Raw genomic sequence first — 25,740 nt, forward strand, 5'->3', positions numbered from 1 at the left:
GAAAATCCTTCCATTGCATCATTTTCAGCTTTTCTTTAATTTCTTTAATTGAGAACATAACTTTCAAAAGAAAAAATAAATAAATATAAAATAAAATAAAATAAAATAAATATAAATATAAATATAAAAATAAAAATAAAAATAAATAAATAAATAAAAATAAAATAAAAAATGATTGAAAAAGGTCTCAAAAATAAATAAATCATTGAAAAAGGTCTCAAAATCCTAACAAATGCTCAAGTGATTGTCGTATCAATTAAACAGAAGGGAAATCATTAGATATGGTTTTAACTTGCGGAATATATTGAATAATATGAAGCTTTCTCATCTCTTTCTCCTAATCAAATTGTAATGCATGAGTTCCAATCAAGTCGTCAATTTCCCTCCAAGATAGTTAAGATATCACTTTGGGGAAGGACTTCTAGAAGCATTGGGATAGGAGAAATGGAATTAACTAGGAGGAAAATGAAGCACTTTAGTGGGTGCTCCAAAATATTTGAACGCAACAAAAAATGATTTTATACTCTCTCCACACATTTTAAAATAGAAATCATTCAATTGCATCTCATTTATTTTCCACCTTTCTGTAATATGTAATTCTTTGAGAAATAATAGAGCATTCATAAATATTGTCATGAAAGAGGACTCTTCATAATCCTAATAAGTTGGGCTCTAACAAATAAATAATTTCATGTAGTGAATAAATCTTACATGGTAGATTTCAGTGATTAAAATGACAACTTTATTCTTAATCTCATTACAACAAAAATAAATTCAACACTGACTAATTGGGATCTAACAAATCAAGAATTCCATGTAGTAAAGTAAACTTACATGGTAGATCCCAATTATTTGCAATGACAACTTTATTTTTGATCTTATTACAACATAGATAAATTCAAGAGTACATACATATTTCCTTATCTGAGACCAACTTTGAACACATTCCGAGATTTCATAGAAATATAATGATACGATTTACGCGTAGGACATGAGAAAGCTATCTATGTCTAGCACCTGTCACTGGACAATAGTGTTATTGAGACACCATCTCATGGCATTATAATCATGTAGATAGATAGTGTTATAGAGATACCTTGCAACACCTATTCAACACTACCTTCAAGCTTCAAATTCATCAATTGATTTACTTTAGTAGCGAATTCTAGTGGGATTTCATTAAATACAACCTGGAAAAAGCCATTTATGATAGTCGTTGTTTCCTTCTCTAGATCTATCCCCCTATGGAAATATAATCACTGATATTCCCCAATTTTTGAGGTATTTGCTTCATGTTCAACATGGGCTATTGGGTTATTCATGTGGAAAAGGTTGCAAATATTAGATGTATAATGGAAACAAGCATGCAATTCAAGGTTGCTCCTAAATTCCCTTGGGTGAATTATAAAACACCATGTACTTAAAACATGATATATGGTAGTAACAAAAACTACCCAAGATCCCACTTAAGAATTCGAAATGTTGGAAATAGGAGATGTCTTAAACAATATCAACTATCTAATTGCATAATGACACTAAAATAGACAAATCTTTAAAAAGTTGAAAAGTGTGAAAAAATGGAGTTGGAACATTATATTTATATCATGGTAGATATATCTATGTAAAATGTAACTTCTATCTAAAACACGTAAATGTAACTTGTATATAAAAAAATGGAGTTGGAATATTATAGTTAAGTCAGAGTAGATATAGCTACGTGAAAAGTAACTTCTATATACCATTCTAAATATCATTTTTTGGTTATTTAAGAGACTAACATTTTTTATCTTCGGTTAATAACTTAATACTCCACCAAAAATGGCATTGAATTGGTTCTTCATCAACCAAGGGGAAATTTTAAAACAATGTGAAAATGGTTACTCATTCCTCTGCCATATTTCTGATATTTTATTTGTGTGTGGATTTAAGCTAGTGTAATATAACACTTAATACTCCACCAAAAATAACATTGAATTGGTTCTTCACCAACCAAGGCGAAATTTTAAAATAGTTTGAAAATTATTACTCATTCCCCTGCCATATTTCTATTATTTTATTTGTGTTTGGAATTAAGCTAGTGTAATGTAACTTCTACATATTTGACAATTTAAATGTAAAAAATTACCCAGTTTGAAGTTATACAATTAACATATGCACAATAAGATACAATATGCATGAGTTATAAGTAATATGACGTTTACATGTTATATCAAGACAAAAAATTCTCATCTCATTAGCTATTATCTTGTAGTTGGTGATGGATACAGACTTTAAAATTATGAGCCATCCTTGTCATATCTTATATTTAATAATGAATATAGCTTTTAAAAAAATCAACCTAATCGAAGTGCTCATAATTTTATTCAATATTATCTTGTACATCTGGAAATAAAATGATGTAGGGGTGGTGTTTCTAGTGATTTTCGAACTTGTTTTAATTACCTGAATTTAGCCTATTTAAAATAAACAAGGGTGGTGCTTCTAGCAATTTTCAAACTTGTTTTAATTACCTAAATTTATCCTATTTTAAGTAAATAGTTTCATCGACCATCTTATCTTCAAGTTAGTAACTTTGCTTGAGGGAATCTTCATGACATCCAACATCTTTGAAAATTATGAAATATTAGTAGTATCTTGCACTAAATAGACAACGTTGGCATAGAATCTTTTATTGTGTTTTTACTCTATGTCACAAATTTATTGATATTTTATGATTATTGGTTTCAATTTCCATGCTAAGACTAGATTCATCTTGCATGCTAGGATTTTTAGTTGTGAACACATCATATTGCTCACTTCTAATTGTATAAAAAACAAAGAGTATGCACAATGACATGTAGTGACATGTGGGTGTCTATTTTACTCAATGATATTCTTTATTTTTTAACCCATTCCAATCCTACCACAATGAAATTAAGATAGACAAGGACACAAGAAGGAATATAAATAAATGAAATTAGAGACTTTATAATGCAACTCAATTGTACCTTAACATAATAATAAGTATTTGCAACTTCCGGGTCACCAATGAGCATCAAATCACACTTTGAAAAATCCCTTGCATTATGAGAATTTGGTTGCAGCTGCACTAATCCTCTGTAGTATTCCCTTGAATTGCCTATAGATATAATTTTAGAAACAATCCTACTCCTACAATTCTTCCCTATATGGATCATGTTTTTCCCCACTATTGATATTTATTTTTCAAGGCAATAGCATAGAACTCTCCAATTGCATCATTGCCTTTCAAAACAATGTTTGAGTATTTCTAGGTGATTGTTGAATGAGTCTCTACTCAGATCTGTAAAATCCTTGATTTGTCTCCATTGTACAAACCTATTTTCTTAATAAAATTATAAATCTCACGTTTTCATTCCTCATCCCTGAAATACCAATTATTTATAGTGGAATACTTTATCATTGCTCCCTCGGTGCAATAGAGTTCCACTACTATGGCATGTAGATGATTAGTGTCATAAAATGGTGCAGTGCATCCTTTAATATATGTCATAGAAATCCTCTCATATATTGTCATAAGAGTCCTCTCAAACTGCCTGGTCACCATTTCATTCATCCTAAAATAAGTGGATATTTCCATGGGTGACAAAGTGTGCTTGGGGATTTAATAGAAGGAGCTATCACTAAAAAAAAAATACAATGCAAAATAATAACTATCAAGAGGAGGAACAACCCTGCCAAGCTACTTCCTAACTAGATAAAGATACTCCTAAATTACCTCTTATAATGAGAAAAATATAACCTCAAATGCCTATAGAGTCTACCTATGCATGGTAGCAATGAAAACACTGTCAAAAACAACATCTATAACAACATTGGTCAATCTCTTCATCTAGTCAAGGGCATGCCCAAATTTTGAAAAGTATCAAGCAAGTCAGGGTCCACCCCATCCAGGCTCCTCTTCTTCTTCTACTCTCTTTGTTTAGGTACAGAATAATAGAAAAGGTCTTGGAAATTGATGGGTGGGTAAAATTTATCAGACCATTTGGGATCTTCCATTTTTAATCATTGTCTGAACGCATTGAAACTAAATTGCAAAATCCATTTAGGTTCCTTCTTTTTATCTAAAATTAATCTAAACTTTGGAGATTTGTAAGGTTTAATGGATCTAAGTATATTCTACTTAAAATATAGTAACATGGTTTAAAATTGTAGGCATTGAGATCAAAATCTAAGGATGAAACAGAAAATAATTTATGTTCATGATTACAAGAAATTTTAATTTCATGTAACAAAGTTTGAGGAAGGTCTAGCATTTGCATCCTACAAAAAATTTGTTGGCATCACTCGAGCCCTTTGAGTTTGGGCATGGTAGAGTCCATTACACAAACAATCAACCATCAAAAAAATGTGAAAAGAAAAAATAAAAAATCATGCATTCTGACCCTGGAAAATTTAGGGATTGATCTGTACAATAAGGACATGTAAAATGCTTACTTGTCCATTGTCTTTTGATGAATTGTTGGCCGCAATCAATATTTGCATTATCATAACCATTAAACCCTTTGTACAATAAGGACATGTAAAATGCTTATTTGTGCATTGTATTTTGATGAATTTTTTTCCGCAATCAAGGTCTACATTATCATAATCATTAAACCCTCAACTATAGATAAAATTTATGCTTTGATCATATAAACCCTCGAAATTATTTACCCATAAGAACAAAAATCATCTTTAGTAAAAAGTAAGAACGGATTCAAAATTCATACCCATGTACAAATTACCAAAATCTAAATTTATGCTTTGATCATATAAACCCTCAAAATTATTTACCCATAAGAACAAAAATCATCTTTAAATCATCTTTAGTAAAAAGTAAGAATAGAGTCCAAATTCATACCCATGTACAAATTATCAAAATCTCCACACCAATGACCTTGCCCTTCCTCCATCTAATCATTGATGCTCTCCTAAGGTGTTTCCCATACAAACTCCATCTAGGGTTCGAATCCCATGAAATCCATATATCACGTTGATGGTCTTCGTCTGCAATTATGTCATGTTGTAGTCCATGAATATTTTATTCGAACCCAGCACTAAAATGGAAATGAAAAAGAAAATAAATATTTATATAATATAAAATAAAATATATAAATTGCAATTGGGTTAAATTATTTATTTTTAATAAGAATTTGTTATTTTTTCTCGAAAAAATAAAAGAAATATTTATAATATAAAATAAAATATATAAATTGCAATTGGGTTAAATGATTTATTTTTAATAAGAATTTATTATTTTTTTGTAAGACACTAAATTAAAAGAAGAAGAAGAAGTTAAAAATGTTATTGGGACGAGTGTAAACATTTAAATATGAACCCAATTAATAATAAAAAGTTAAATTAATAAAAATAATAAAATTCAATTTGTTATATTTTGATTTTGTTATTAACTTGTGAATAGGATTTGTTACAATACCATGGGCCAATATCATGGCTTATCAATACTACAAGTCCAAAAACTATAACGTATTTCACAACCAAAATATTTTATAACAATATGACAAGAATCTTAACTGTGGATATTCACCCCCACATTACGGTAGATATTATTAACTTGTAAAAAATAGCCTTTCTTATAATACCATGGATTATCAATAACACATGCCCAAAAAACATAAATTATTTCACAATCAAAATATTTTATAGCAATACCACATGCCAAAAAAAAAATCACAATCAAAATATTTTATAACAATATGACAAGATTGTTAAACATGGATATTCACCCTCACTTTACCATATATATTAACTTGTAAATCTTTTTTATGATACCATGGGCCAATACCATGGCTTATCAATACCACATTCCAAAAAACCATAATTTTTTTCATAGTAAAAATATTTTATTTTAATTTAATTTTACAACATATTTTTAATTGAATATAAAATGGAAAATGTTACAATTTGAGATATATTTAAACCATCAATCCTCACGACTACTAAAAATATTCCCATAGAAAATAAATTAAGGTTTTAATAAATTTAAGCTAAGATGGATCTATGTTGGTTCTTTATATATATATATATATCTATATATATATAAGAACCAGAATAGATCGATCTTAGCTAAGGATCAAAGGGATGAGAGCAAGCAAATTGACTAATTATAATAGATTAAATATAGTGCATGATTTTTTAAAGTTTTCCATTATTTTATTTTCTTTGACATGACTGATCCAAAATATAGGTTTAATATTTTACAAGATAATTTTTTAAACACAATACAATGTGATCAAATTTAAGAGAGAGTTGGGGAGGGGGCAGAGAGAGGGACGGAGATAGTGAAAAAGTTGGAGGACACAGAGAGAGAGAGAGAGAGAGAGAGAGAAAGAGAGTGATGGGGGGCAGAGAGAGTGAGGTGGGAGAGAGGGAATGAGAGGATGGAAGAAAGAGGGGAGAGAGAGAGAGAGATGGAGTTGGAGTGGGAGAGAGAGGGAGGAAAGAAAAAAGGCATAGAGAGATAGAGGTGGAGAGAGAGAGGAGTGAGAAGGGGGAGATGGAAAAGGACAAGGAGGAGGGGAGATAGTGATAGAGTTGGACAGAAGAGAGAGAGATAGAGGGAGAGTGATTTGGGGGCAAGAGATAGAGGGAGGCGGGAGATAAGGGATAGAGAGGAAGGAAGATGGAGATGAGGAGAGAGAGATGGAATTGGAGGGGGTAGGAGAGGGAGGGAACAAGAAAAACATAGAGGGAGAAAGGTGGAGTGAAAGAGGGGGTGAAAAGGGAGTCATGGAGAGAGAGTGAGGGAGACAATAGAGCGGGAGAGAATAGAGAGAAGGATATAGATAGAGAGGGAGAGAAGGGGAAGAGAGAGATAGACAGAGAAGGGGAAGAGAGGGAGAGAGTGTGTGTGTGTATGTTTGGGGGGTGAGATAGAGAGAGGGAATAAAAGAGAGACACAAATACAAATATAGATATTATATAGTATTATATAACCAACCTAGATCCATATTAACCCTATAACTATCAAGTGCCAAAAGGGATCCAATCTCTCGAGGTGCGAACATTTCCTCACGTTTTTCACTAGAAAAAAAGTTTGAACCTCGAGAGATAGGACCCCTCTCGGCACTGATAGATATAGGGTTAAGATGGATCTAGGTCAGTTAATATGAAATTAAAGTAGTTTTTATTTGATATTATAGTATTAAAAATTAAAATTGCCCTTCAAATTAATTTCAAATTGGAACTAGATCCAATTAGATTCAATGAATAGATTTTAAAAAAATACATAAAATAATTTTTTTATTAAAAATGTATTTTTAAAATTACAAATTATTAGAGATAAATAATGCAAAGTTGGCTCACCTATACACCATGTGAGGATGAATAAGTGTTTAAGAAAGGATAACCTTTCAACCAATATTTAACAAACTTTCAATCCCCTATCACTTGTAAGTTTAGATTGCTTAACACAATTAAGATGACTAACATAAAAAACTGATTCATATTATTGTAGTACTTGTTAGGTAGTTGTATTTTTGTTCTTAGACTAAATTATTCATTCATGTTAGTCATTTTCAGTTGTATTACTTATTAGCTAGTCACATATTTTAACTCGTGACTAAATTAGTGATTAATGTTAGTCGTTTTTAGTTTGGTCACTTAAGATTGCTCATTTTTGGTAGTATTTCACTTGGAAAAGCTATGGCGACTAAAGTTTTTAGTCACCTAGTCACTAATTACTTGTTTTCTACTAGTAGTGTGAGGTAGATGCCAAGGATGCAGTTACTACAGTAGATGTCACGGTAACAGATTGCACTATGCTCTTTGAGTAGTCACTGGAGGTACTTACCAGTTTGCAAGAAGATCCCAACCTGCAGAGGTTAGCAATAGAGACAAGGGAATTACAACAGCACTACGACGAGGTCAGAGCGATGACACACCATCGCCATCACACAGAGGTTGGCCAAGCTGCAGGAAGCAAAGGGACTGAAGGAACAGGTGGATGCAGCACAACAAAAAGAGGCAGTACTGAAGGCCAGATTGGGGCTTTAGCTGGATGAAGGCTATGTGATCATTGCCACAATTGAGGGAAAATTGGCTAGCCTATAGGCAACACAGTAACAAATCAAGGTTGATAGTGCAGGACCAACAACAGAGCAGCTAGTGGAGCAGGTTAAGCAGGCGGCGACGCAATGTGCCGCCGAAGTTGCAGTGGTACAAGTGGAGTTGGGAGGTATTCGTGACAAAATATTCGTGCCAATAGAGTGACTCGGGGGTGAGTCACAATATTTTTTTGGGGGCCTGTTGGGAACGAGTCCCCTAGGGTCATTTTTGGGGTTAAAAACCCAAGTTTTGGGGCAAAAAGCCCAAGTTTTTGGATAAAAAAGTGTAAATTCTCCGCATTTTGTAGTTGTGGAGCACGAAGATATAAAGTTTCATAAAGGGTTTCCACCCTTTGTTTATGTAAGTCATGCCGCTTTAGGAGATCTTCCCATGGTCTGTGGACCAAGGGATTGTATAAAAAGGGGAGTCTTAGAAGAGTCTAATGGAGTTCAGTTCAATATTGGTATGTTTTGGAGTCACTGATGAATGTAATGGGTCTGTGAGAGCTAAGAGAGAAGAATATTAGTATAGGAAGGAGGCTCTGCAATTGTGTGCACAGAGGCCTAGAGTAGAAACCGCAACTGAGTGCGCGGACCCCTGCAGCTGTGTGCACAGGGCGGTTAGAGTCTGTAAAGAAGATCTGAAGCATCAGTAAAAATAATTATTCTGGTATTATTTGTGTATGATCTATTTTACTTCTGTTATAAATGCATATGATTATGTTATGATGAATACTGGGTTTATGTTTTAATGATGTATTGTTGCGTGAATCCATATGCTTTTCTTTGTTATATGAATGGAAGTAAGAATCTTTGTTTACGTGAAGATCACCTTAATGCATGTTAAATTTATCAGATATTTAAGCTAATCTGGGTGAATACAAAAGTAAGAGTAATTATAGAGGTGTGTAAGTGTCTGATCCACCTATCTAGGGTACGTGAAGGACATTTGTAGACCTTCGCAGAGGTTTAGGGGAGGACTAGGAAGAGTATATCAATAAGCCCTAAAAGGCTTATCGACCTACACGAAGGAATGTTTAGGGTATAAAATGACATCACTACCATCTCTGGGTGCGGAAACTTCTTTCCTGCATCCCCCCATACTGCTTCGGGTGAGACTTCAGTCCGCGCTCCATGGATTGATGTCGAAAGGGCTAGTAGTGTAGGGATTTTCTTGTCTAATTAACGATGAACCTGGGTCAGGGCCCAACAAGCCAATTGGCCTTCATTCTACTAAGAATGGCAACGATTCTATTTTTTTGGTCATCGACAAATTCTCTAAGATGGCCATCATGGTGGCCTACAAGAAGAGTATCACAGGAGAGGCCACTGCTAAGCTTTTCTTTGAGACAGTGTGGGAACAACTTCGGATCCCACAGTCCATTATGTCAGATCGGGATAGAAGATTCCTGAGTGGATTTTGGTCAAGTCTTTGGTCAATGTTGGATACAAAACTTACTAATTCCACAACCTTCCATCCCTAAACTAATGGCCAAACAGAGGTTGTCAACAGGATGATCGTACACATTTTGCGCATGTACAACTCGAAGCATCCACGCACATGGGATGAAAGTCTCCCCTATGTCCAACACAACTACAACAGAGCTCTCCACAGCTCAACAAGCCACATCCCCTTTCAAGTAGGGTTGGGATTTCAGCCATTATGCCCCATTGATGTGGCCATACCATTTGCAACCACTCAGGTAGATTCGGCTCACATGAATTCTGAAGCTGAAAGGGATAAGAACTTCATTGAGCACATTCAACACATTCGCCAATAGGTCCATGATATATTAGATAGAGCCAATTCTAATTACAAGTAGTGCCATGAGCAACATCAAGTGTCGCACAAGTTCTAGGTGGGCGACAAAGTTTGGCTTCATTTGTAGAAGGAGTGTCTTGATGGACCCCACCGCAAACTTCACCTGCTTTGATATGGGCCATACACCATCACCAAGGTCGTCGATGATAATGCCTTTGAGCTTAGCATCCCATTGTTCCTTGGCCTACACCTAGTGTTCAATGTAGATTGCCTTTGGCCATACTTTCCACCATTGTTGGACACATCTGACATTGCAGAAAAATCACACCAACAGAGCTCAACCTGGACTGCATAGAACAGGCCACAACTGATGAGATCATGGACACATAGATCAAGAACACTTGTCAACAAAGGATACATCTATATCGAGTTTCCAAAGTATGCCAACTCCTCCACCAGGGCAAGTGGTACACCAACGACTAGGTTCAACAAAAATTGCCTCACCTCATGGAGGCTCTACACACAATGGGGACCATTGCTTCCTAAGGGGGAGGAATGATCCAAGTGGACATTGGTGGCCACATGCATATTCCACCTAGATCTCCCAGTCAATTTCATCTATTTCTTTAATTGTAGCACAATTTACTATTTTTAGTGGTTTTTTGGGTCCTCAACTTCCAGAGCTATTTTGAGGCCCTATACGATGTTTTTTTGGCAAAATATATTTAGCGATTTCTATGGAAATAGCGTCAGAAATTCTATTTCTCAGAGATTTCTTTCCAATGATTCATCATATGTGTCAAATTGATTAAAATATGACGAAGTTACGACCCCAGGAAGTTGACTTCCCAACTAACCCCAACAGGGCCCATAAACTCTTGGTGTTACATCTCCTTGGGTTAGGGTTTTGGTTGTTTAGGGTTTTCTCTTGTTGCTCAGTAATAAAAAGGCCCTTAAGCCTCATTGTAACTCAGTTCATAGGTATGTATCCACCACATATCTTCTTAGAGATAAGCTACCATTGCCCGAGCTATCTTATTTCCATTATGTTTGTAAGCATAGTTCAGTATATTTATATTAAGGAAATGAAGTGTTTTTTCGTTGCATCTTTGTGTTCATGATTATATCTGTAAGTTTTTGTGTTCCTGCTTAATTTCAGATCAAAGACAACCAATGTACCAAGGAATTTCCACCACAGAGGTTGAAGACTAAGCTTACAGGGTCTCCATTAGGCCAACCTTTCCACCCTTGAATGCACTAAACGACCAACATCGAAAAGAAACAACAAAGAGAAGTCATGAATCATTGACCGATATCCATCTTAATTTAAACTTGATTTTCACACATTCGATGCATGGGGGGGGCATGCCATGCTACCCCCCTCCTTTATGAGCCTTGGGTGTCGATCGGGTGGTTGGCACCCTCCAACCCCACTAACATTATGATCATCCACCCCCATCGAGTTTTTTTTTTCACTCTTATTAGAAAACATTATTTCTTACTTAAAAAAATAGTTTCTTTTTTAATATCTATTTTAGAATATTTTTAATAAATACATTTTTTTTAAATAACTCTATTATAGTTTCAAAAAAGAAAATACTTCTTATAGAGCACTGTATTATCTTTTCTTTTTTTTAATAAATAATTTCTTTAATATTTTTTTTTGTTTAGTTTACGGTTGTGAGACTAACATGTGGTTTAGGGAATTTCTATCAGATACATTTAAGTAAGTCATTAAAATCACAAGGGGAATCTCACACATCTTGGACCATACCAATTCTTAACATTGTAGATAGACTTCTGGAGTTGAACTGTGTAAGTAGGCATAAACATCCAATGTTTTGGATAGACACTCTACCCATCCTTAAGGATAAAAGATTTTTTTTGAATAATGGTGTAAGAGTGTTGAGGAAAATACATAAAGAAAGGACAAGATTAAGGGAAGAAAGAAAATTTCTTGAATTAAGATCAAAATTAGTTGTTAGAATTATTTAAACAAATTATTTTTGATAATGTAATATAGGTAAAAGGGGGCAAGTAAATAATAAATTTCTTTAAATTAAATTAAAGATAACAATTAAAATTTGTGATCAAAATTAATTTTCTTTTTCCCATGGGAAAAAAGCCGTAATATTTCATTCTTCCAGGAAAGATACAAAAATTGCATTTTGTATATGTGCTCATCGTGGATTCCTTAATTGCACCCAAGTTTGTGGCATAGTTAAAAAAATATTTCTACTTTCACTATTCCGAGACATATACATATTTTTTCCATCAAAACAACAGGTAAATACCCATTAACATCCGTAAGAAAAGGAACTAGCACTATGAGACATGTTTGTCCCATTTGTAGAATATATGTCCAACAAAAAGCCATCAAAAATTAAATTGTACTTGCCCATTTTAAGGGCTAACTTTTATGGTGCACTGTGCACTTAGTGTTTTTGGAATGTTTACATTACAAAAAGAAAAAAAGGCTTGTTCATCTTAGGCTAGCTTTTTTAGTGAAAGGTCAATGGTAAAATTCATATGCAATGTTGTCCCTTTGCTCTTGGATGTGCCATAGGCCTTGTTCCATGTTTAGCCCATATTATGAAAGTTCATTAGCCATAAAATTTTGCTCCTTATAGATATGTGAACATATAAAGAAATTGAATGAGTCTTTTAGTTGTTGAATGTCTTCTAGAATTGGACATAAAAGAAAATTCCTGCAAAATTGTGTTATGTTTAGCCAATTGGCTACTAACGTAGAGTCACTATACACTTGAAGCAATGTGCAACCCATTTCCTTTGCAAAGACAAATAATTGTTTACAAGACAATAGATTGACCTTGTTGTTTATACCTAGGCAAAACCCCATATTAGCATGAAAAGATTGATTGGATGACAACAAGAGTACATATCCCCCACCATTCTTGTTTGTAGAGTCACTAGAGGCACTATCAAATAAATCCCATACCTTTGTGATGTCTGTGGATTCTTCCATGATTAGTCTAGGAGGAGGAAAGCCTTTTTCTTAAGGAAAATGGGCCATAATTTCCAAATCTCAGTTGCAATTCTCTCTAGCATTGTTGATTATCGAAAGATTATTTTCTTGCCAGCCAGCCATATGCCCCAAAAAATAATGAGCAGGACGACTTGATGAGGATGATTTGAGGGGTCTCCACACCAATTTTTCCATACAACTTCTAGTTCTTCCCCTTCCCATCTATGATTGAAACCTTGTTGCATTTTGACACACTTCCCATACTTTCTTGAAGAAAGGGCATAGCATGAAAAAGTGCTTGATGCTTTCTTCATCTCCTTTACATAGGGCACACCATCCTAGCACCATAGAAAATACTTATAAAGGATATCCCATGTGGTTGTATTTTTTTCAATAAGGAACCACATGAATATTTTGGATTTTGAAGGGAATTTGGATTTCCATAGTGTTTATTTTTCAGTAGCTTAGGAGGTACTCCAATCCCTAGGGTTCAGGGATTAGAGGGAAAAGCGCCACAAGAGTCACTTGTGGGCTTGGAACCCAAGCATGGGGTTTTGCACCCATTGAGATTTGGGCCAAAACCATGAATAATTTGAGCATGAGAAAATTCGAGGTGATAGAGCTTGGCATGACGATTCCAACGCTTTAAAGATCACTCAAATTAGAGCTCTAGAACTTGAGTTAGGAATTTTTGAAGATTATGTGTGGGTTTGCACAATAAGTGTCAAGGTTGGCTTAATGTTATTTAGCCTTGTGACAACTTTTCAAGCCTATGTTATATGATGGAGGGAGCCCTTCTCATGCGTATATATAGAAGGTGATGGAGGACTCTAATCCTCGTCCATTTTTGAACACATCACAACATAGAAGCTCGTTGGAGAGGGAGATACTCCTGTTCTAGGCCACAACAAGGAGGAGGCTACTAGTGAAGGAGAAGAGGGTTGTTTGAGGCCCATTTCAGAGGTCTGAGTTGCCAGAAGGAGGGCCTAGGTGCCTTGTTAGAGGGCCACAACAAAGGGGACTATTTTGAGGGCTAATAATAGGGGTGAAAACCCTTATAAGGTAGTTGCAATCTTGTAGGAGCCCATCTGTAGCATGCTGCGGGTCTTTAGAGGTAGGCAAAGGATTGGTTGAAGGTTGGGACAACCCCTAATTGAAGCATCCCTCCTCAACCCCTCAAGGAAGGGAAACCGCATCATTTTGGAACAAATCTAGGTGGAAAAGAGGACTATTAGGGATTGTGTTTTGTGCCGTAACTAGACCCAAATTGAAGGAGTCAAGGAGATCTCAAATAGTGGACAGAGGTATGTATTTTGGTGCATGTTGTAGGTGTTGGATCCAGGTTTTGGATCAGTTTTGGATCGGTTTCATTAGCAGAAAGTGGGTACCATTTGGAGGAATTTTTGTGGAGGTCAAAATTCATCCTAAGAGTAGAACTTGCAGTGAAGTGTTGGGTGCCATTGGCCTGGTGGAGGGAAACGTGTTGGCTACCCAAAGTATCCCTAGATAAGCAGTATTGAAGTGAAAAGGATAATTGAATATTGGGTGAAGTTTGGAGCCTTATGAGTAGCTCTTTGATGGACGAAAGAGGCTACTAGAAGGAAGATTGGAGTTTAGGTATTGAGTCTTGACTAGCCTAGAGAGCAGATTGGATCATCCTGTGTACATGCAATAGAAGTTACTTGCAGTAGTGTTAGGTGGCAGCCCTCCTGGAGTCTCTATTATTTTCCTTTGAAGAACTAAGGGGCAGCTAGAGAGCAGTATGGAAGCGAATGACTGATAAGACAAGATATGACATAGAGTCTGCGTAGCATGTTTTTCATTGTATCTTATATACCATAGCTATTGTATTATTTAGATTGGTTTAATATAACGAAGATTGGGTTGTACATTATTGTACAGTATTTTTTAGAAATTTTGTATACATGTGCATATGTGATTTACTGCATTATATTTTCGACTGTGAAAATTAGTTCTTGTTGATATTATTTCTTTGGTAGTGCCATAGATTTTAAGATTCTAACCTAGACCCAAGATTGTGGAAATTCAACATGGTATCAGAGCATGTTTGGGCTACTTTGGAAGTCAGTGAATCAAAGTTGTGCATAGTGAAGTAAAACTTAAGTGTGAGTTGGTCACATTGTAAGTGACAATGTCGCAGTTATAGGCTGGTATCCAGTATGAGGACAGGTTGGAGGGGTTGTCCAACTATAGTCCATGGAAGGAAAGGATCAATTTGGTCTTGAAGGTGAACAGGATCTAGGAGTTCACCAAGAAAGCCATCAAGAATCCATATGAACCAAAGGAGTTGGAAGTGTACAAGGGAGAGATTAATCATCCTTGATGGTGTGAAGGATTCCCTAATACCTCATTTGTCTGGGAAGAACACTGCACATGAGATGTGGATGACTCTTCAAAATTTGTTTAATAATAAGAACAAGAACCAGGTATTGGTATTGGAGGATAATTTGAGCTCTACCAAGATGATATAGGGTGAAGGAGTGACTTCGTATCTGACGAGATTGTCTCAGGTCAGAGACAAGCTTGTTGTTGTCAGTGTGACTATTTCAAATTCAGAAATGGTGAGGATTTCTTTCAAAGGGTTCACTGAGGAATTTGATCCCTTCATCAAAGGGATTGTTGCTAGAGAGATGTTTCCAGACTGGAATAGGATGTGGGAAGACTTCATTCAAGAAGAGTTACAAGAGGAGGATCTTCATTCGAAGAAGAGGGCTTCAGAGGATGACATGCCACTTGTGTCGTGAATGAAGGGTAAGTAGAAGAAAGACTTGAGTAAGGTCAAGTGTTTCAACTATGGTGAGATGGGTCATTTTTTGTCAACATGTCTAATGAAGAAGAAGGTATATCATGAGAAGAAGAAAGGAAAGTAGGTCGTCAGTGTTGCCACTTCCACTGAGATAGATTCTCTCACCAAGAGATTGGGGGAGGAGTACTTTGCTATGATCTATCATTTCACGCAGGGTACTATCGATGAGGATGGATGGTACGTGGATAGTGGTGCAATAAAAAATATGACAGGGTCACAAGCAATCCGAGGATTGGGAGTCATTCCATTCAGAATGGAGACAAGATGTGTGATGTAGGTCTAAGATGTATTGTTTGTACCAGGACTTAGATATAGTGTGATATATGTCTCAATGTCAAGAATAAGGGGTTTGATGTCTTGTTCCAATACGGGAAGGCAAGACTTAGGCCTAGAGGCTCTAGCTTTGATGGGATTATGCTTGGCATTAGAGTACATGGTCTATACAGGTTGATGGGCAAGCCTGTGGACCATGGGAAGAAGCAAGTGGAGCAGGTGCAAGTGTAGGCTTCGGAGGGGCAGGTACAGGTTCCCAAGAAGAAGGTTCTCCTTCCTAAGAAGAAGGTCCACCTTCTCGAGAAGAAGGTCTAAATTCCAGAGACTCAGAGGGATTTGAGTTCTAGTGAGAGCTTGCAGATTCAAAGGGAGACTTTGCAGCCCAAGAAGAGCGTGTGGTCAGTGGGGAGCAAGGGTTCTTCCACATATGGACAGAATTAATCATGGAGGGATTGGAAAGTGATACAGGAGAAGAAGAAGAAGAAGCAGGATGCTTCCAGTGACAACGACACTTCTGAGAGAGGCGTAGTTCATGCTAGGGATTGTTATAGTGGTAAGCACCAAGAGTTGGGTGAGTGTTGCAAGTAGTGATGATGATGATGTGTTACTTCCTAGTCTTGGAATTACCTCCCTTGCTAAGAGGGAGTGTTGATTTTTGAGTAGCTTGGGAGGTACTCCAAGCCCTAGGGTTCAAGGATTAGAGGGAAAAGTGTCACAAGAGTCACTTGTGGGCTTGGAACCTAAGCATGAGGTTTTTTACCCATCATGATTTGGCCCAAAACCATGAAGAATTTGAGCATGAGGAAATTTGAGGTGATAGAGCTTAGCGTGGTGATTCTAATACTTCAAAGATAACTCAGATCATAGCTATAGAACTTGAGTTATGAATTTTTGAAGATGATGTGTGAGTTTGCACAAGTGTCAAGGTCAGCTTAGTGTTATTTAGCCTTGTGACAACTTTTAAAGCCTATGTTAAACATTGGAGGGATCCCTTCTAATCAAGTGCTTAGAATTATGCTAAAAAAATAAGTGTCAAAATCTTGCCAAACTCAGCTTCAGATTAAGGAGCTCATTATTCTGATTCCAATGGTGTGAACGAAACTCAAATCTGAGTTCGTATGCAAAAGTTAGAGCAAGTCAAAGCTCAAATTTGACTTGTCTACATGGTAGAATTGGTGTGATGTGGGAAGGTCTTCAACGAATGAGGAAGCACCAAGTGGCAGCATGTTATTGGACCTCACAAATCACCACAGTAGTAGGAGGTTATGGTTACAAATTGGATCTCGGCAAGGTTGGAGTTGCGATGCAATGCGATCGCATATCGCAATCGCATCAACAACAGGAATCAACCCCGACGTGGGTGATTTCTGAAGGCGATAGATCCCAGACACGATGAATGTTTATGATGTAGTTTAAAGTCCCAGTAGGTTCAAAATCGCAGTGTTTCTGTGTAACAAAACCTTCGTCATTGAACTGTCGATTGCGATGAGCGGGAGGATTCCGAACACGGGAATTTTATAAGTTCTAGTTTAATATCCCATCAGGTCCGTAACCCCGCATAGCAACATTATGTAGTGTTAAGATCCCCTAACTTAGATGATTGCAATTTCGATACGGTTGATAGGATATGGCCCATGGTGCAGTGAAATTTTCACTTCCTTAGTGAATTTTGGAGCGGAAATGTAGTTTTCTACTGGTTTTAGAGCAATTTGTGGAACAATTAGTGGAGGAACTGGGAGAAGTCATAACATCTTCAGTTCTTATCCAAATTGGATGTAAAAAGAGGTTAGATAGCCATTTTTGGGTATTCTGAACTCATTGAGGTAGCTTTAAGAGGCATTTGAGCATTGTAAACACACTTTTCATGTAATTTGAGCATAATAGAGAGGCCCAAGCCATTGGAAGCTAGAGCAAGGAGACGTAGCCTAGAAGGGGTGAACCCCTTTATCATGTGCTTGTTGTGTGTTATATTTTGACGTTCTTTGTTGTTATATTACTGTTGTTCAGCATATTTTTTATGTTAAACTATTTATAACATTTACATAAGAAACTTTCATGGGAATCTGTTAATTATGCAAAAGTTTTGAATCCTTAAGCACTTGAAAAAGAAAATGATAAGCATCTTCGGTTTATTTATGAATGGGAAATTAACACAACATTACTAATCTACTCCAATTCATATCAAGTTGGTATCAGAGTAGTGGTTGTTCTTACTATATTTTCTTAGTGAAAGAAGGATTTAATTGTTTGCAAGTTTGTGTCATGCTTACAACATTAAAACTCAAAAGAGGAGAAGAAAATCTAGTTGAAAGCCCTGAAATTGGGTCAAGTGGAAGAAGAGAAAGGTTTCCAAAGTCTTCTACACCAGTACATCCTCAAGTTGTAGAAGTTGCAGTTGAGTCTCGAGAGATTATGTCTCATGAAGGAGAACCTATCATGACAGAAGATGAGAAAACCTTCAGAAAGGCTTTCTTTGATATGACATAGATGGTTAAGGTCCTATATGAAGAAAGGAATAGCAGATTGCAAGGAGAAAGTTCTGGTGCTCCCAATGGAGAAGGATCTTCAAGAGGAGGTAATGGGAATGGAGGAAAACCTCCATCATCTCCACCAACTTCTTCATCTTCTTCTTCGAAAGCATCTTCACACTCTTCCACAAATATCACCGTTACTCATACTCATCATCATTCTTCAAAAGGGGTTGGTAAATCACCTTTTCTGAAGTTAGATGTTAAATTTTAGTTGCCTATGTACAATGGAGAAGTTAATTCAGAGAAGCTAGATAACTGGATTCATTAGTTGGAGGTGTATTGTAGAGTTCGAAACCTTCAAGAGGATGATATTAAAATTCAGTTGGCTTCATTAAGAATGGAGGGTGCAACACTTGTATGGTGGGAAGTAAGGAGTCAATATGAGATCAAAAACCATGGTAAGATCTCTATTACTTGGTTTGATTTAATTGTTGTTATAAAAAGACAGTTCTACCCTTCAGCTCATATGCAAAAAGCTATCATGAATTAGCAAAATTTTAGATAGTTGAAAGGTCAAAATATGCAAGAGTATACTCAAGAGTTTACGAAAAGAGCTCTTATGCTAGGATTTGACTTAAAGTCATAGGATACCTTGTTGAAATAAATAGGAGGGTTGCATAGCTATCTTTGACATACCATTCTCATGTTTATTCCCACGAATCTTGATGAGGTCTGTGTTCAAACTACACACCTCAAAGCAAGAGGGAAAAATGTACTGGAAGAAGGTAAGAAGAAGCCATTTTAGAGTGGAGAAAAAGGGACGAAGTTTAAAGGAAACCAGAAGAAAAATGCTTTTGTTAAGAAAGAAGGGGGGGAACCCATGTGCAAGAATTATTCCAAGGAGGGACATGATGAAGCACATTGCTGGAAGCTTCATCCATAATTACCACCGAAGAAATTTAACAATAAAGGAAAGCAAAAGACCAATGTTATTGCACAACAAGACTTGGGTTCAGACTAAGGGGATGAAGCAAAAATCGCAGCCATAGTCACCAAGGGAAAAGTCATGGAAAAAGTAAGAAAAGAGGCAGTCGTAGGAAGTACCAACGTCGCAAATAACTCTCACAATGTTTCAAATGAGGAAAACTGAATTGAGTTGTTCCACATCCAAGTTATTTCCAAACATATGAAAATCAATACGATGTTTGATAATGGATCTTAGGTCAACTTGATTTCTATGGATTTGGTGAAGAAAATGAATCTGGAAACCATGCCTCATCATAAACCGTATCCATTGGGTTGGATAACCAAGGATGCCAATTTTCACATCACATGGAAATGTGTTTTCAGATTTGCAATCACTGCTAATTTAATTGATGAAGTTGAATTAGATGCTGTGCCATTGGATATCTCAGGGATTGTATTGGGAAGCCCGTATCTGTATGACAGGAAAGTTGTTTTCCACAGATTTGAGAACAAATATCATTTGTTAAAAAAAAAAGTGGAGTACATTGTGAAATCCCATCGCAAAAAGCTTAGTATGTCTTTGGCAAGCACATGTGAAATTAAGCGATTGGTCAATTCCAGCAAGAGTCTCATGCTTCTTATGATCAAGTAGAAGAATGACTCGGAGTAGGAATCCTTTGTAGGTTGTGATGTGAAGATGAAAGATGAATAGGTTGATGTGTTCAATCAATATGGAGACATGTTTCAAGAACCAAAAGGATTGCCACCAAAAAGAGGAATTCAACACGAAATTCAGCTACAGTAGGACTGTGCACTCCCAAATATTGGTATGTATCGAATGTCAATTCTGGAAAGCTTAGAAATTAAGAAACAAGTGTAGGAGTTGTTAGATAAAGGAGTAATCTATCCCTCTACTTCACCATGTGGTTCACCAATTGTATTGGTACCCAAGAAAGATGGAACCTAGCGCATGTGTGTATATTATCGAGCTTTAAATAAGATTACAATAAAGAACCGATACCCACTGCCTAGAATAGATGATTTGCTAGATGAGTTGAAAAATGCAAAGCATTTCACTAAATTATACTTGAGAAGTGGAAATCATCAAGTAAGAATAGTTGAGGAGGATATTTGGAAGACTGCTTTTAAAACCAAACAGGGATTGTTTGAGTGGCTGGTTATGCCTTTCAATCATTGCAATGATCCAACTACATTCATGAGAGTTATGAATGATGTTTAAGATCATTTATTGATGAATTTGTAATTGTCTATTTAGATGATATTTTGATATTTAGCAAATCATGAGAAGAGCATGTCAAGCATGTTAGGAAGGTGTTGGATGTCTTGAGAAAAGAACAATTATTTCTGAAGATGTCTAAATGTAAATTCAGGAAAACTTCCTTAGTGTATTTGGGCCACATAATTGGAGGAGGTGAGCTATATATTTATCCCTATAAAGTTTCGGTCATTTTGAATTGTCAAATACCCAATTCAGTCACAGAAGTAAGGAGTTTTTGAGGAGAAATGCAGTACTGGAGGAATTTCATTTCCAATTTCTCCTCCATAGCAACTCCACTACATGCGTTGACCAGCGTGAAGGTTGTCTTTGAGTGGGGAGGAAAACAAAAAAAAGCATTTGATGCTTTGAAACAAAAGATCAGTTCAGCCCTAGTTTTAGCATTGCCAGATTTGAAACAACCCTTTGAAATACAGACGGATGCAAGTGACTACGCCACGGGTGTAGTTCTTTTACAGCATGGTAAGCCCATTTCTTTCCATTCTGATATTTTTAATGGTGCTGTTATAAACTATATGACATATGATAAAGAGCTTTACGTATTGGTACAAAGTGTGAAGAAATGGAAGCAATATTTGATGGGAAAGAAACCATTATTCACACTGTCATCAGCCTCTGCAATATCTGCAATTTCAAACTAAATTGTAGCAGTCAAGGAAATTCTATTGGATGGTATTTTTATAGCAATTCCCCTTGGTAATCAAGTACAAGAAATGTATATACAACAAAGTTGTTGATATGCATTCTAAATAGAATGTAAATGTAGCCATTTTACTCAAGAATAATTCTATTATGCCTGAAACTTATGTTGAAAAATACGCACAGGATGCTGACTTTCAAGAGGTATATTTAAACTTGAGTCAAGGCCACCAAGTTAAGGAATTAGACTACCATGTACATGATAATTTGTTGTATCATTTGGGAAAACTTTGTGTTCCATAGGGATAGAGAGTAAATTTCACAAGGGAAGCACACACTTCTCTTATTGCTGAACATTTCGTTGTAAGTAAAACAATGGAAAATCTTTAGAGGTATTTTTATTGGCCTCATATGCTTGAAAGTGTGTCATGTTCTACCAAATTTTGGTCATTGTGTGCAGTCAATAAGCCTAGTAATAGGAAACTAGGATTGTACACACCACTTCCAGTGCCTTCACGACCATGGGAAAGTGTTTCTATGGATTTTTTAGGAGGTCTTCCTTTATCAAGGAAAAGTCATGATTATTTGTATGTAGTTGTGGATAGGTTCAAAAAGATGTGCATATTAATGCCTTGTAAAAATAAAATTACAGTTGAACAAACAACTCAACTTTTCTTTCAAAATGTATGTGTTCATTTTGGATTTCCTACTTCTATTGTAAGTGATCGTGATTCTTGATTGTTGGGAATTTTTGGTCAATTTTATGGAACTTAATGGACACAAAATTGAAGAAAAGTACAGCCTTCCATCCACAAATAGATGGTCAAACTGAAGTGGTTAACAAGATAGTCATTGATTTGCTAAGAGGATATTGCAGCAAACATCCTAAGTTGTGGGATGAACAATTTCATTATATTCAACATGCTTACAACCGGACAAAACACTCTTCTACTCTAACTTCACCTTTTGAAGCATGTCTTGGTTATTTTCCTAAATTGCCTTTGGATTTCATCTTTGAGAAAGATGTATCTGTAGATGGACATAGTGACATAGATAGAGCAAATAAATTCATAGAGAAAATTCAGTTGATTCATCAAACAATTCAAGAACAACTAAAAAACAGTCAAGGTAAGTATAAGGCAAGCATGATAAACATCACGTGGGTTATTAGTTTCAAGTAGGTGATGAAGTTTGGCTATAGATTAGTAAGAAAAGGCTTCAAGGTGAAGGTAAAATCTTAAACCAATTTGTTATGGTCCATTTAAAATTCGGGAAAAGATTGGTAATAATGCTTTCAAGCTTGATTTTCCTTCATCTATGCAAATCTATTCTGTTGTTAATGTTGAAAATTTGAGATTGTATGAACCTAATTTGATTGAATATCAAGGAGAGAATGTTCAAATTCCATCTACTAAAGAGTTTTATCCAGAATTCCTTGATGTTCTTCAACAAGAAACTATACTTGACAGAAGGACAAGGACAACTGAAAGGGGAAATATTGATTATCTTCTGGTGGGTCTCAAAGGTACAAATCCATCAAAGGCCAATTGGATTGAAGTGGGGAAGGTGAGGGAAGAGTACCCTTATCCATTCAATAACTAAAAGTGATCCTTTTGGAGTCCAAAAGGCTTCCAGTGGGGAGGCGTGATCAGGTGCTCAGACTTATGCTCAAAAATTAAAGTGTCATGATCTTGTCAAACTTAGCTTCATATTGAAGAGCTCATCATTCTGAATCCAATGGTGTGAACGACACTCAAATCTGAGTTCGTATGCAAAAATTAGAGCAACTCAAAGCTCAAGTTTGACTTGCCTACATGGAAGAATTGGGTGATGTAGCAAGGTCTTCAATGAATGAGGAGGCGCTAAGTGGAAACCCACCATTGGCCCTCACAAATCGCATATCAAAATGATAAGTGGTTTGGGTTACAAATCGTCTCCCGGCAAGGTTGGAGTTGCGATGTGATGTGATCGCATATCGCAATCGCATCAACAACAAGAATCAGCCCCGGTGCAGGTGAGTTCTGAAGGCGATAGACCCGGGATGTGATGAATGTTTATGTTGCAGTTTAAAGTCCTAGCCAGTCTACAATTACAGTGTTTTTGTGTAACAAAAACCTTCTTTATTGAACTGCCAATTGTGATTAGTGGGAGGATTCTGGATGTGAGAGTTTTATAAGTTCCAGTTTAATATCCTATCGGGTTCGTAACCCCGTATCACAACATTTTACTGTGTTAAGAGCGCACAACTTATCCAATTGTGATTGTGATATGGACGACAAGATATGGTCCATGGTGCGGTGAAATTTTATCTTCCTTAGTGAATTTTGGAATAGAAATGTAGTTTTATGCTGGTTTTAGAGCAATTTGTGGAAGAATTAGTGGAGGAACTGGGAGAAGTCATAACTTCTTTAGTTCTTATCCAAATTTGATGCAAAAGGAGGCTAGATAGCCATTTTTGGGCATTCTAAACTCATTGAGATAGGTTTTAGAGGCATCTGAGCATTGTAAACACACCTTTTATGTAATTTTAGCATAATAGAGAGGCCCAAGCCATTGGAAGCTGGACCAAGGAGACGTAGCCTAGGAGGGTGAACTCCTTTATCGTGTTCTTTTTGTGTATTATATTTTGATGTTATTTGTTGTTATATTTTTGTTGTTCAACATATGTTTTTATTTTAAACTATTTATAACATTTACATAAGAAACTCTCATGGGAATCTGTCAATTATGCAAAAATTTTGAATCCTTAAGCACCTGAAAAAGAAATGATAAGCATCTTGGGTTTATTTCTGAATGGGGAATTAGCACAACGTTACTAATATGCTTCAATTCAGATCACCTTCTCATGTGTATATATAGAAGGTGATGGAGGACTCTAATCCCCATCCATTTGTGCAACACATCACAACATAGAAGCTTGTTGGAGAGGGAGATACTTTTGTTCTAGGCCGCAACAAGGAGGAGGCTATTAGTGAAGGGGAAGAGAGTTGTTTGAGGCCCATTTCAAGGGTCTAAATTGCTAGAAGGATGGATGAGGTGCCTTGATAGAGGGATCCAACAAAGAGTATTGTTTTGAGGGCTAATAACAGGGGTGTAGACCCTTATAAGGCAACCAAAAGCTTGGATGAGCAAATTTGTAGCATTTTGTAGGTGTTTAGAGGTAGGCAGAGGATTGGTTGAGGACTGGAACAACCCAAAATTGAAGCAGCCCTCCTCAGCCCCTCAAGGAAGGGTAGCCACATCATTTTGGAGAAAATATGGGCAGAAAAGAGGATTGTTAGGGACTGTGTTTTTTTCCCTAACCAAACCCAAATTGCAGTAGTCAAGGAGACCTTAAATAGTGGACAAAGGTATGTATTTTGGTGCATGTTTGTAGGTGTTGGATCCAAGTTTTGGATTGGTTTCATTAGCATCCTATGGGTGCCATTTTGAGGAATTTTCATGGATGTCAAAACTCCATCATAGGAGCAAAAATTATAGTGAAGTTTTGGGTGCCATTGGTCTGGTGGAGGGTAGTGTGTTGGCTACCCAAAGTAACCCTAGAGTAGTAGTCTTGAAGTGACAAAGATAGCTAAAGATTGGGTGAAGTTTGAAGCCTTATGGGTAGTTCTTTGATGGATGAAAGAGGCTACTAGAAGGCATATTGGAGCCCAGGTATTGGCTAGCCTAGAGAGAATATTGGATCATCCCATGTACATGTAGCAGAATTTACTTGCAACAGTGTTAGGTGGCAGTCCTCCTGTAGTATCTACGTGTTTTCCTTTGAAGGACTAAGAGGCAGCTAGAGAGTAGTACAAAAGTGAAGGACTGATAGGACAAGATATGACATAAATTCTGCGCAACATGTTTGTCATTGTATCTTGTATACCATAGATTGTTGTATTGTTTAGATTGGTTTAATATAAGGAAGATTAGGTTGTACATTATTGTACAATATTTGTTAAAAAATGTGTATACTTGTGCATATGTGATTTACTATTATATATTTTTCGATGTGAAAAGTAGTTCTTTTTGAGATTATTGGTTTGGTAGCATCAGATATTTTAAGATTCTAACCTAGACCCAACATCATATAAATTAAACACATAGTTCCTCCCACCACCATTGTGGCTCATATGGAGCTATATTTGTGTTTAGGGATATATATCCTAGCTTGGGGGTGTAGAAACTTGTTGATGAGGCACTCCAGACTAGCTCATCTTCCCATTTGGTAATACTTATATGAGTATTATTCAAATCGCTCAAGTAGCCATTCCATGCCTTGATGGAATTCTCCTCAGTGCCTAACTCTACAACATGTTGCCAACCTTGCCTCCAAATGGTAGTATTTTCTAGGTTGGCTATATGAGCAAGCCTATAAATTCCTCTGTCCTGAAGTGAGGTAGTCAACTGCTAGGGAAGGACATGCTTGTATCCACTTGCTGGCCATGGGCCCAAGGTTGTCCTTATTTTC

The 25,740-nt window shown here is 36.3% G+C and overlaps 1 pseudogene; it reads right to left on the minus strand.

The window, feature by feature from the left end:
* Positions 1 to 1,106: 1,106 nt before the first annotated feature.
* LOC149260093 (iron-sulfur cluster assembly SufBD family protein ABCI8, chloroplastic-like) overlaps positions 1,107 to 25,740 on the minus strand; it is a 131,713-nt pseudogene continuing 107,079 nt past the window's right edge.

This window comes from Pinus tabuliformis, chromosome 6 (genome assembly GCF_031772625.1).
Source record: "Pinus tabuliformis cultivar Carrire ecotype Pingquan chromosome 6, CPIR1, whole genome shotgun sequence".
Lineage (NCBI taxonomy): Eukaryota > Viridiplantae > Streptophyta > Pinopsida > Pinales > Pinaceae > Pinus > Pinus tabuliformis.